Source organism: Mesoplodon mirus (genome assembly GCF_964341445.2).
Source record: "Mesoplodon mirus genome assembly, chromosome: 4".
Taxonomy (NCBI): domain Eukaryota; kingdom Metazoa; phylum Chordata; class Mammalia; order Artiodactyla; family Ziphiidae; genus Mesoplodon; species Mesoplodon mirus.
In genome coordinates this window covers 244,020-257,575 of record NC_138979.1, presented here as the reverse complement: position 1 = coordinate 257,575, position 13,556 = coordinate 244,020, and the positions used below count along the sequence as shown (strand labels likewise).

Here is a 13,556-nt window from a genome sequence, read left to right as displayed (position 1 = left end):
ACAAGCAATTCCAATTTTGGTAATGTGCTTGACAGGTTTAATATGAACTTCAGCAGACCAGTAAATGTACATTGATAGTAGGACTGTTCCCTAATCCAAAAAACAAAACACAAAAACTGGAAAGACTAGAGTTCACTTTGTCAACACACATACAGATGCAGCGATGGTTAACGGTCCAAAAAAAGAAGGTGAGCATGGGTGCAAGAGGTTAATCCCCAGTCTGGTGTGGGGTGCAGAGTTTGAGGGTAAAACCGGTAGAAAATGCTTTTGTTCTACCCTTGATTTTTGAGGTATGGAAATTCACAGGTCACTACCTTCATTTCAAAATGAATGAATGCACTATTCAATTTTTTTTAAAACAGGAGAAGTAAACATGAGTGATAATAAATTTTAAACTGTCGCTAGTCAAATAAGATACTAAGAAAAATTAAATCATATGATTTAAGAATGAAGTGGAGAGATTGTCTAAGATGGTAGCATTCAAAGACCCAGAGCTTGATGCCTCTCATGGGCACACCAAAGTCACAACTGTTTACAGAACAGCAATTGATGAAAAAGGCCGGGACCTACCATAAAAGATGTTTTAGAGCTAAAGATATAAGGAAGGCACCTCGGCAAGACAGGAAGGAAGGGCAAAATCTCAACAGAGTCAAGACCCATCCCCCCAGGTGGGTGGCCCACAGATGGGAGAATAATTACAATTTCTGAGGTGCACCCAGGTGGCAAGGGGTATGAACCCAACATCAGGCTCCCAAGCCCAGGGACCCTGTGCTGGAAAGAAGGGTTCCTAGAAAGTTGGGCTTTGAAGACCAGTGGTGCTTATTTTCCAGAGAGCCAGAGGGTTGTGGGAAATAGAGATTCCACACTTAAAAGATGCTCACAGGGCTTCCCTGGTGGCTCAGTGGTTGAGAGTCCACCTGCTGATGCAGGGGACACGGGTTCGTGCCTCGTTCCGGGAGGATCCCACATGCCGTGGGGCGGCTGGGCCCGTGAGCCATGGCCGCTGAGCCTGCACGTCCGGAGCCTGTGCTCCGCAACGGGAGAGGCCACAGCAGTGAGAGGCCCGCATACTGCAAAAAAAAAAAAAAAAAAAAAAAAAATGCTCACAAAATCCCACATGACCCGAGAATCAGAACAGAAGCAGTCATTTGAACGGATCCTGGGTCACACCTACCTCCTGATCTTGGAGAGTCTCCCAGAGAGTCCAGAGGCAACTACAGCACAGCCTCAGGGACATAGACACTGGCAGCAGCCACTTGGGGGAGCTCCTTCTACCTCGTGGCCACTGGTACCAGCAAGCATAATTTCAGAGTCCTCCCTCTATCTTTTTAGCCTCAGGGTCTAGCCCTACCCATTTCCACCAGACTATAGACACAAGTACTAGGATGCTGCAGGCCAAGCAACTGATTGAGCAGGGGCATAGCCCCATCCACCAGCAAACAGGCTGCTTTCAGACCCTCTCAATGCACAGCTGCCGCTGGACATGGGCCCAGCAACCAAAAGCCCCAGGACCAGCCTCCACACCTAAGTGGAGAGGCACCAGCCCCAGAGTCCTTGGCTCCTCTGACAAGTGAGCCTGCTCTGGCCTTGGAATCAGTCTCACCGTCGGCAGGTGATTACTGCACAGGGACTGGATGGAGCTTGGACCTACCCAACAGCAAATCTGCTCTAGCAGTGGGATCAGCCTCATACACCAACAGGCACACACCAGCTCCAGGAATACCACAGCCCAGCAGCCTGTGTGACCAGAACACTCACTTGCAGGCCAGAAGCAGCCATGGACTCACTTGGGTCTTGACCCTGCCCATCAGAATGACAGCACAAGATTAGGGATACCCCAGACCCTGCAGATAGCTGTGTCAGGAACAGTGATCCAACACCAACTCTGAGACTCCTGGGCCCTGCAGCCAGAACTCAGGACCTGTGTCTTCCTCCCAGTAGCCAGCATCACCCCAGTGACTGGGCACTAGCCCTGATATCACCTGGACTGCAATTCTACCCATAAGTGAACCAGCACTAGATTTGGTGTCCCACAGAGTCGTGCAGCCAACTGCCTTATGATTTAGCCTCACCAAGCAGCACAGACAGCCTCCATACAAGGCAGAGTCTGTCAAACAAGCAGTCTGGGGGCAGCCAAGCCTACCAGACCACCCACAGTAGTCAGCCCACCACAATAGAAGAGCCCAAGTAGCCAACATAGGGGGTACACCTAGAACATATAGTTCTAGTGACCAGGGGACAGTGGGCTTCTGGGACACATAGGACCTCTCCTACAAAAGGCCACTTCTAGAAGGTCAGGAAATGTAACGAACCTACTACATACATAGCAATAAAAACAGCAAGTTAAGAAAAATGAGGTGACACTGAAACACGATCCAAATGAAGGAACAAGATAAGAACTCAGAAGAAGATCTAAGTGAAGTGGAGGTAGCCAATCTCCTCAAAAAATAGTTCAAGGTAATGACTATAAAGATGATCAAAGAACTCAGGATAAGAATGGACGACCAGAGCAAGAAGGTAGAATTTTTTTAAAAAGAGTTAGAGCACTAAAGAACAACAAAACAGAGATGAGGAATACAATAACTGAAATGAAAAATACACTAAAAGGAAACTACTGTAGACTAAATGACACAGAGGAATGAATCAGAAAACTGAAGGACAGAGTACTGGCAATCACTGAAGATGAACTGTAAAACAATAGATTAAAATGAAATGAAGAAAGTTGAACAGACATGTGAAACATCAAGTGTACTAATATTTGCATTATACTGGTCCCAGAAGCAAAAAGGAAAGAGAAAGCAGTGTAGAGCATACCTGAAGACATAAGAGCTGAAAACTTCCATAACCTGGGAAAGAAAACAGACATCCAAGTCCAGTAAACACAGTAAGGCCAAAACAGGGTCAACCCAAAGAGGACCACACCAAGACTCATTGTAATTAAAATGGCAAAAAAATAAAGATAAAAAGACACTATTAAAAGGAGCAAAGGAAAAGCAACAAGTTACAAACGTGCGAACTTGCATTAAGTTATCAGCTGACTTTTCAGGATAACCTCTGCATGCCAGAAGGGAGTGGCATGGTATATTTAAAGTCATGAAAGGGAAAAGCTTATAACCAAAAATACTCTACCCAGCAAGGCTCTCCTTCAGATTTGATGGTGAGATCTAAAGTTTTACAGAGAAGCAAAACTAAAAGAGCACAGTATCGCCAAACCAGCTTTATGAGAAATCTTAAAGGGGCTTTTCTCAGTGAAAAAGAAAAGGCCATGACTGAAACATAAAAATTAGAAAAGGAAACTTACTAACGGAAAAACCTCATTGGATAAGGCAAATATTCAACAAAGGCAGTAAATCAACCATGTACACAGCTAATAGGAAGGATGAAAGAAAACAGTAATAAAATCATCTATATTCACAATAAGAAGTTAAGGGACACACAAAACAAGTAGATGTAAAATATAAGGTCAAATTCAGTAACTGTGGGGGAGCAGGGTAACAATGCAGAGTTGTTAGTGTCCATGTAAAATTAAGAGCTCAGCAACTTAAATAATCACACACACACACACACACACACACACACAACTGAAAGAAATCCAAACATAATATTAAAGATAGTCCTCACATCACAGATGAATAAAAGGGGAAGAAAGGAACAGTGAAGAAATTAAAGAGGGATTCTAAAAATACCAAAGAGAAATGAAAATGAACACACAGTGATCCAAAATCTATGGGACACAGCCAACGCAGTTCACAGGGGGAAGTTATAGTGATACAAGCTTATTCTTAGGAAACAAGAAAAATATCAAATAAACAACCTAACATTACACCTGAAGGAATTAGAAAAAGAAGAAAAAAACAAAACTCAAAGCTGTCAGAAAGAAAAAAATTAAGAAAACAATACCATATGCAATCACACTAAAAATAATAAGATACCTAAGAACAAACACACCTAAGCAGGTAAAAGACATGTACTCAGAAATGTATCAGCCATTGGTGAAAGAAGTTGAAGGCAACAGAAAAAGATGAGAAAATATAGCAGGTGCATGGACTGGAAGAATTAATACTGTTAAAATAACCATACTGCCAAAGACAATCTACAGATTTAATGCAATCCCTATCAGAATACCAAAGCATTTTCATAGAACTTGAAAAAGTAATTTTAAAATTTGTATAGAAACACAAAGACCCCAAATAGCCAAACAATCTTGAGAAAGAACAGAGCTGGAGGCATCAGGCACCTTTACTTCAGATTATACTGCAAAGCGACAGTAATCAAAGAGCATCGGACCGGAGCAAAAACAGACACAAAGATCACTGGAATAGAATAGAGATCCCAGAAATAAGCCCACACGCGTATATTTAATTGATTTATGACAAAGCAGGCAATATGGAGAAAGAACTGTCTCTTCAATAAGTGGTACTAGGAAAACTGGTCAGCTACATGGAAAAGAATAAAATTAGAGTATTTTAGCACACCGTATATAAAATTAACGCAAAACTGAATAAAGACCTAAATGTAGGACCGCAAAACCCCGAGAGGAAAATACAGAACATTCTTCAACATAAATGATAGCAACAGTTTTGCGTTCAGTCTACTAAGGCAAATGAAACAAAAGCAAAAATAAACAAATGGGACTTCACTAAACTTAAAAGATTTTGCACAGCAAAGGAAACCAAAGACAAAATGAAAAGACAACCTGCTGAAGGAGAGACAATATTTGCACATGATAAGAGGTTAACACCAAAAAGATGACCAAGCAAGGGTTCATATCTAAACTACAGAAACAGCACATACAACTCAATATCAGAACTGCACCCAAAATATTTGTTTAAAAAATGAGAAGACCTAAATAGACATTTTTCCAAGGAAAAAATACAGATAGACAGCCAGAATGCACAAAGATGCTAAACATAGCTAATCGGCAATAAAATGCAAATCAAAACTATGAGATATATCACCTCAGTCTTGTCAGAATGGCTGTCATCAAAAAGGTCACAAGTAACAAAGGTTAGTGAGGATGTGGAGAAAGGGAAACTCTTGTAAACTCTTGATGTGAATGTGAAGTAGTGCAGCTACAGTGGAAAGAAGAATGGAGGTTCCACAAAAAACTAAAAATAGAACTACCATAATATCCAGCAATTTCCCTCTTGGGTATATCAGAAGAAAACAAAAACACTATTTAAAAAAAAAAATAACTGCACACCAATGTTCATAACAGCGTTATTTGCCATAGCCAAGATATAGAGTCAAACTGAGTGTTCATCAGTAGGTTAGGGGATAAAAAATGATATTTATGATGACTTCAGCGAAAAATGAAATGTTGCTATTTGCAAGAACATGGATGGACTTGGAGGGTATTGTGCTTAGTAAAATAAGCCGCAGAGGAAACAAGCCTGGTAGGTTATCACTTACACGTGCATCTAAAACATTGAATACAACAACAACAATGAAACAGACTCACAGATTAAAGAACAGACTAGTGGTTACCAGCAGGGAGAGACAGGGCGGAGCAGCAAAATAGTGGTAGGAGGTTCTGAGGAAGAACCCACTTCGTATAAAATCAATAACCTACAGTGACGTTCTGCATAGCCTGGGGAATAGAGCCACTCTTTTATAATAAGTATAAATGGAGAAGAACCTAAACATTCATGAGTCACCATGTTGTACCTCTGAAACTAATATAATAATGTAAATTAACTATAGATCAATAAAATATAAAGTAAGAAACAATAAAGGAGAGACAGATTATTAGATAGAAATCAATTAAATAAACACAAGTTTCGGAAATCAAGGAATTAAAAAACAACATGTAAGACAACATTGGCCTTTAAAGTGTACGATCTATTCATTTAAAAGAAATCATTTAAGTGGTGAAAAATGGCACCCATTCTCACAATTTTGTATATCTAGGATAAATTATTATCTACAAAAATATGTTACAAATATTCACTCAAAAAGAAAGAGAAAATTTGGATTAACCCATTTTAGTATACAAATTTAATATCAAAGTCTCTATGTAACATTGATGTGAATAAGTTCTGTTAGCCACTTCTAGTTTCTTTGTGATGTAAAATGTTTTAAAGCATAAAAATCAGCCTTTCTACATCATTCCATTAGACATACATAGAAATTAAAAGAAATGAGAAGACAGAAAAATCAACCAGGAAGGTGAATTTACTGAGAAACAGCCATTCGTTCTCCCTCCTCCTTTGCTTTTCCTCCTTTCCCAGGTCTCTTTCGGTTCCAATCAAGAGAAGTCTTGAGAATTCTGAGAATATTTCTTTGAGGGCTTCAAACCACCATACCTATGTCCTCTGCCACAACTACACACACGGGAACAAAAATAAACCTCTGCTATCTACTCATGCAGGAGAGATTCATGCAAAATAAACTCCTACATGGAGACCAACAGGTGAGTTTTCTACCTGTTCTTTATAATGTCCTTCCATTATAGTAAATCCCACACATTATGAGGCAGAAGGGGTTATGTGAGCTCTTCCTTGAAGTCAAAAACCTTGCATTCATTTCAAGTACCTGGTGATCATAGGGTACAGCCAGGGAAGGTGCCATCACCCTCGGGGGGGGCGGTGAATGGGCTTCCGCAACCATGCACCTCCTGATGAACAGATTCTGAAGAAACAAAGGGCAGTCACACCGCAGCCAGCCTGTCAGACTCTCGGGCCACTGGGCAACCCCACCAGTCTGGAAGTGCCCCATAAGTTGCTCAAAGCAAAACTCTGCCCCCCCCCACCATGAAGCCAGGCAATTTGGGCCAGAGAGTCAGAGGAGACCGGTAATCAACTCCTCCTCTCTGCTCACCTCCTTGGGGTTACAGCAACCCCATCTCCAAACCCAACTCTGATCCTGGAGTGCCAAGGTGGGAGCGCAGGTGGGCTCTGCCGGTGCTTCAGCGCCTTCTGGGAAGCCCCCTAGTTTGAATATGATTTGAGTTTGATCCTGAGAAACCATCAGAACTTCCCACCAGAGATAAATGAGGAGATTCTGGCCTTTATTAGTGCGCACGGTGAGCCCGGTCGTCCTGGCTGTACTTGCCAACCCTCCTATTTTACGCACCTATGTTTATCCACCTTCCTCCCTGTGAGTACCTTTGATTAACCCTGAGCTCAGACTCCTGACCTATTACAGTGACTTTTTCAGTCTTTCTTTAAAAATGTACAGGTAGGGTTTCTCTGGTGGTGCAGTGGTTGAGAGTCCACCTGCAATGCAGGGGACACAGGTTCATGCCCCAGTACGGGAGGATCCCACATGCCGTGGAGCGGCTAGGCCCATGAGCCATGGCTGCTGAGCCTGTGCGTCCAGAGCCTGTGCTCCACGACGGGAGAAACCACAACAGTGAGCGGCCCGCGTACCGCAAAAAAAAAAAAAAAAAAAAAAAAAAAAAAAAAAGGACAGGTAATAAAATGAATTTAACCTAGAAGCAGCAGCTCAGTAAGGGAAATAAAATCATCAGAAGTTATCTAATCACAGCCACAGCCATCCAGGGCCCTGTCTTATCTGCTGGGGCATAAGAATGGGACCTTCCTAAACTTGAAGGGCATCCAATCAGATAAGTTGATTACGCTCACCTCTGGCTCTTGGAGGGACTGCTAGGCAGTCTACCCAGTGTATACTGACTGCAAAACACGGTCATGGTTTTGAAACACCTATGCTCCAGGAAAGATTTTTGCGGTGCATGGGGAAGGTTTCTTTTTGACATCAAGCAAAAAATAAGTCACCAAGCCCTTTGAGCACAGGGCTTCTTAAGAGGGAAGTAGAAGGAAGGAATGGGCAGAAAACATGATCTCCTCGGAAGTGCAGGGCGTTTTTCCAAAAGAGTAGGATTTAGTCCCAGTTTAAGGAGAACACCTTTAAATAGCTGGGACAGCTCCAAACTGCAGTTTAGGGAATGAGTGCTCCAAAAGAACAGTGCTTTACAAGTCCTGGCCAGGCAGCAAGAGGATGAAGAGTTGGTTTTGCATAGTTTTGAACGCAGGAGTAAAGAAACCGAGGCATCCCTGACTAAAAGGGCCTGAGATCCTATGGCATCAGTGGGTCAGTCAGTTGCAGGGGGCAGGGGGTGTGGGGGGCGATATTTCTCTCTCAACGTCTCCCAGGGCAGCCACCCCTCCCAACCCCACCCCCCTACTCCCTTCACCCTTCCTCCCTCCACTGTTGGGTCCCCAGGGACAGCACTTCTTAAGCTGGAGCGCTCAAGCACCATCTCTGCAGTCTGGATTCTTCCTGGAGCCTGGCAAGTTCTGGGACAGGAAGCCAGGTCTGCAAGGCCGCTGGGGTGCAGTCAGCCCTGGAGGTCTGGAGGGGAAATGGAGCCCTGAAGCCCACCCACGTCCTTGAAGCCGAGGGAGGAACACATCCTTCTAACAGTACTTCTCAGGGGTCAGCATGCTCCCCACCCGACGGTGATCCATACTCACTTGAGGCAACACGGACTGCCTCTAACTGGCCCCCTCGATTGCGCCTTAAGGGTCCTCGCACATGTGTGATAGCGCAGGCCCTGGATCTCTTTAGTCAGCCTAGGCCAGTGCTGCCGGGGTCCCTCCAGTCCCATCCCCCAGCCCCTCCCTCTGGGACTGTATCTAATAGAAGAAAGAGCACAGAGGAATTGGCTAAATCAAGGGACCGGGGAGCCTGGGTATGAGTTTGAAGACCGAGAACCTAAGGCACAATTACATATTATTGGAGACTCTTGTGGGGTGTGTGGGGTGAGGTTAGGAGGCTGAGAGGCTGAGTCGACCTGGTGAGTCCAGCCCCAGGACACCACACAGCCCCGTCCCCCCTTCCCTGCCATCAGACAAGGGGTGCCGCAACTCCAGCCGGGACTCTGCACTTCCCCCTCCCTGATTCTCCTCCAGAAGAGCAGGTGGTCCCGCTCTGAGGGCAGCGGCAAGACAACGGACCAAGTCCCCCCGCACTAAGGCGCTACCGGAAGCTCTTCCTGCACAGCAGTGCCGGCTTGGAGCAAACCCGAGCAGCGCCACAGTTGGTCTCGTCCTGCAGCGGAGGGACGCAGGGTTTAAGCCAGCTGCCCTGGCTTTAAAGCAACCAGCCCCCCCTTTAAGTCAGGTGACCCGACTTTAAATCCCTGTGTGCCCCTCAAGCCTGCAACTTCAAAAGTTGGGAACTTCACTTTGATCCCAGCACCTCACATAGCTGAAGGCACACTAGTCACCCCCAAGCCTGGCTTAGAGGCAGGATATAAGGTAAGGGGATGGGCGTGCACTCATGGTGATGAGGGTGCACTTCATGTACCAGAAGGGTCCAGGCACCCTGGGGTACAGCTACCAGTGCACCGTACAGCAGCTCCCTGGCAAAGCTGGTGAGGCCCAGGGAGAGCAGGCACACCCATGCGTGCAGAGGTTCCAGGACGGGAGCTGGGGCACAGCCAGCCGGGAGGGTGTGAAAGTGGAGGATCTGAGCCTTTTGTGAAAGGCAGACACAGAGGATGGATGAGAAACAAAGACCAGATGAAATATGGATTTGAAAAACACACCCTGCTCTTGAAATTGGGGTGGGGGGACCCCAGACTTGAGACTTCTTACTCCCCAGTACCTAGTGCTTTGGCCTTTGCCCAATTACTTATAAAATTTACTGATAATATCTAACCCATAGAATACCGCATTTGTAGTGGTATTGCATGTTAATGTTTCTATAGTGGAAAAATCTTTTCTACAAGAAACATGTACACTATCTGAAATCAATTAAAACCCCTCTTTATAAAGTACTATATTGGACTTCCCTGGTGGCGCAGTGGTTAAGAATATGCCTGCCAACGCAGGGGACATGGGTTCGAGCCCTGGTCAGGGAAGATCTAACATGATGCGGAGCAGTTATGCCCATGCGCCACAACTAGTGAACCTGCAGGCCACAACTACTGAAGCCCGTGGGCCTAGAGCCGGTGTTCCACAACAAGCGCAGCAAGAGAAGCCACTGCAATGAGAAGCCCGCGCACCACAACAAAGAGTAGCCCCCGCTCGCCGCAACTGGAGAAAGCCCGCGCACAGCAACGAAGACCCAACACAGCCAAAAATTAATTAATTAATTAATTAATTTAAAAAAGTACTATATCCTTCTGTACAACTTCTCTGGGAAGCACAGAGATGGCGTGGGAGAGTGAGAAAGACCAATATTTAGTGCACATCTCTCATGCAGGTGCTCTGCTGGCTCAGATACATTTATCCCCACTTTACAAAGGAGGAAAAAAGCTCAGAGAGGTTTAGTAATTTTCCCAAAGCCAAACAGCTATTGAGTGGCAGAACCAAGATCTGAACCAAGTCTGTTACCTCCAAAGCCTAAGTCCTCATCACAACAAAACTCAATTAATATATTTACATTTATCGAATTACATTGCAGCCTGGGGAGTTCTTGGCACAATCCTGAATAAGAGTGAGAAAGAAAGAAATAGCATTGTTCCTACAGTCAACCAAAATTTTTGGAGCAGCGGCTAGATGCCTGGTCCTTTTTGGGGTTCAGCAGTGATCACGACAGGAAAAGTCGTGCTTTCATGAACCATGTAGTGGGGAGGAGAGACGGGTGCAACTTGGGTGAGGGATTTCACCTTGCTGGGCCTCTGTTTTCTCATCTGGAAAATGGGATGGGTGTTCCTCATTTTCTGGGATTGTCCGGCTGGACATTCTCTGATTCCATAAGAAGCATTTGTTTTCCTGTTTCTTTAAAATTCATTCAAGCCATGAGCCGTGATGCATGTTGTTAGCTGCTCCCCAAATCACTCTTCCCCACCCTTTTCCCGTGATCAGGTCTTTCCCGAAACATGACTCACAATCAGTCAAGTCACAGAACCTAAGGGGCACCCAGCAGAAAAATTCCAACCCTTGCTTCTCAGGAGCTCTGGGGTCTACCTGCCAGGTAAACTTAACTCACCTGGGACAAGGTGGCCATCCCTGGTTTCACATCAACATGATCTCAGGCACAAACCTCCTTTTTTTCCATTTGGTCTTTAAGTTACTTGTTGAAACAACTGTACAAATATGACAAAGGTATAAAATCAGGCATCTTCTGCCCCCAGTGCCTACTAATACATGATGTTCTGCCACTTTAATGATAAAGATAGAACATTTCAACATTCTGCTGCCCTCATTATTTGTCATTTTTGTTGATATTTCTATTGAAGACATCTTTCAATATTTTAACAATGGAACATTTATTTAGGTTGCTCCAGACCCAGCCTTTAGTGGTAAGGGATTTGTTGTTATATTTCTATTATGTTTCCTTTAAAGACCATTATCCTATTTAAATGGATTAAGTCAATTCTATAGGCATTTATCTTATGATATTCATGAAGTTAATACATAGAGGGCAGTGGTGCAAGTTGATCGCACTTGAGAACCTCCAGTAGCACAGTTAAGTGTACATATTATCTACGTGTAAACCGAAGTACATGCCGAGTGAGATTCTCCTACCCTCTTCACTCTGTGCCCCTCAAGCCTGTGAGAAATGGAATATTTCTTGCCATCTCAGTAAACAAAGGATATCACAGTCATTAGCCCTTGCAGCCCTCCAGCGTGAGCCGCGAGCCCTGAGGATCTCAGGATATGCAAATACAGAATGCAGGCCCAGAGCGCTGAGGTGCATATGAAAGGAAGGAATTCAGGGAGCCCAGCCTCTGGCATCTCCGCAAACAAAGAAAAGCGCTGCATTCCTCACGTTGGGAGAGCCGGTTTTCCTTAGTTAACAATCACCTGCTGATGGTCCCCATTACCTGCGCCAGTGCCCTGCCCTGTCCCCTCCCCCCGGTCCTTTAGCTCAGGGAGGAAGGAGGGCAGAGGGACTCCGCTGAATAAGGGGCCTGCGAGCCTCGGGAGGAGTTTTTACCCGCCTTCCCCGCAGTCGGGGGGAGGCGCGCTGACGCTGCAGCCGGGCCCTGCGCCTCCCTTGCCCCGTTTCCCCTCAGGACACTCAGGCCGACCCCCTCCCCACGCCCCCCAGGCCCCGCGAGCCAGGCCGAGGGCAGGGGCGAGAGGAGGGACCGAAGTTCCCGGGACCAGACGCTGGGGGCCGCCCTTTCTGCACAGCAGCGGCGGGTGGCAGCGAACCCCTGCCCCTCAGAAGCTGGTCTTGCCCTGCCGCCAGGGCACCGTACCAGGCGGAGGGTCGGCGCCCACTTACCCGGCCCGCCGTCCGCATGACTGTCGCGGCTTCGGCCTTCGGGGCCCCTCCAGAGCCGGCAGCGTCAGTGAGGCCGCCCTCGCCGCGGGCTCCGGGGCAGTTCCGTGAAGGCGGAGGGAAGAGACCCCGAGCCGGGAGCTCCAGCTCTGCGGAAACGCGGGCTCCGTTCTGGGCGCAGTGGGTGGGACCGCTCTGCCCCGAGGCCTTCTGGGAGGGACGGAGGCGCCGGGGGAGGGAGCCGCCAGGAGCGCAGGGCCCCGTCGGGGGTCCTGGAGGGGCGGCCCGGCCTGAGGGCCCCGCCCACTGTGACAGCAGCCCAGGCATTTTTCCTGGAGTCCTACACACTACAAAGTTAGAAAGATACACGGTCTATAGTAAATATTCACAAATGATTGTTGCTGCTGTGCTTACTATCCTATTAAAGGTGTAAAATCCATAAAACACTTTAAGTTCAAAATTAAATATGAATTTTTACCTTTCTAATTATGTCTCTGCTATTCACAATTGTCGTTAATGAATCAGAGACTGTGGCATCACTAGTTAAAAGTGAGCTTGTTAAAAAAATAGAACTCAGGCCCACCGGACCTACTGAATCACAATCTGAACTTTTACAATCTCCCCAGTGTACTTGTGCACACATGAATAGTTGAAAGGTACATTTCTACCTCGACACGTCTTTTCTGTCTGAGAAATACACACATTTTATCCAATTTGATATAAATAAAACACTCAAAAATGCATATGCCTGTGTTGAAACCATCATTTTATCATTTCTTTTCCAGATAAGTATAGTCTCTATACTGGTTTTGTGGATCACATGCCACACTCTTTTCTTGTAGTTAGAAATAAGATAGAGAAACTTACTTTGTAAAAAAAAAAAAAAAAAAAAAAATATATATATATATATATATATATATATACATTAGTGGGTAATTGAAGACATTCTTCTAAATTAAAACCAGTTCTCTTAACTTGCTCTTTTCTTCTTGGGTCACATTATGAACTCTTCCCGTGGCCACACGGTATGTGTACTTTTAATTTCAGGGACTGCTGACATTCCAGGATATGGCCATAGTTTTCTCTCAAGAGGACAGGCAATGCCTGGACCAAGATCAGTGGGAACTGTCCAGGTATGTGATGTTAGACAAGTATAGGAACCTGCTCTCCTCGGGTGAGGATACCTTCCTTCCAGAATTCCTTATCCAACCACAGGGTTTAGAGTCCTTCATTTGTAGAATGTCTCCTGGAATCTTCTGCTTCCTACAATAGGGTTCCAGATTGCAACGTTTCAGGAAAGATTGGGAGTTTGTGGGTATAATTTATCTTATTCTTTTAACATTGCAGCCTCCCTCAGCCGCATAGCACAGGGAGACCAGCTCGGTGCTTTGTGACCACCTAGAGGGGTGGGATAG

At 45.5% G+C, this 13,556-nt stretch overlaps 1 long non-coding RNA gene across 6 annotated transcripts in view; it reads right to left on the bottom strand.

The window, feature by feature from the left end:
* Positions 1 to 12,382, bottom strand: part of LOC309803005 — a 69,682-nt gene extending 57,300 nt beyond the window's left edge. For 5 of the 6 annotated variants that reach the window (XR_014293877.1, XR_014293878.1, XR_014293879.1 and 2 more), the window contains exon 1: positions 10,900 to 10,991. This is a non-coding gene — a long non-coding RNA (uncharacterized lncRNA). Of the gene's footprint in view, positions 1 to 10,899; positions 10,992 to 12,144 lie in introns of those variants that run through there. The other variant, XR_014293876.1, reaches the window with a different exon arrangement.
* Positions 12,383 to 13,556: the final 1,174 nt, after the last annotated feature.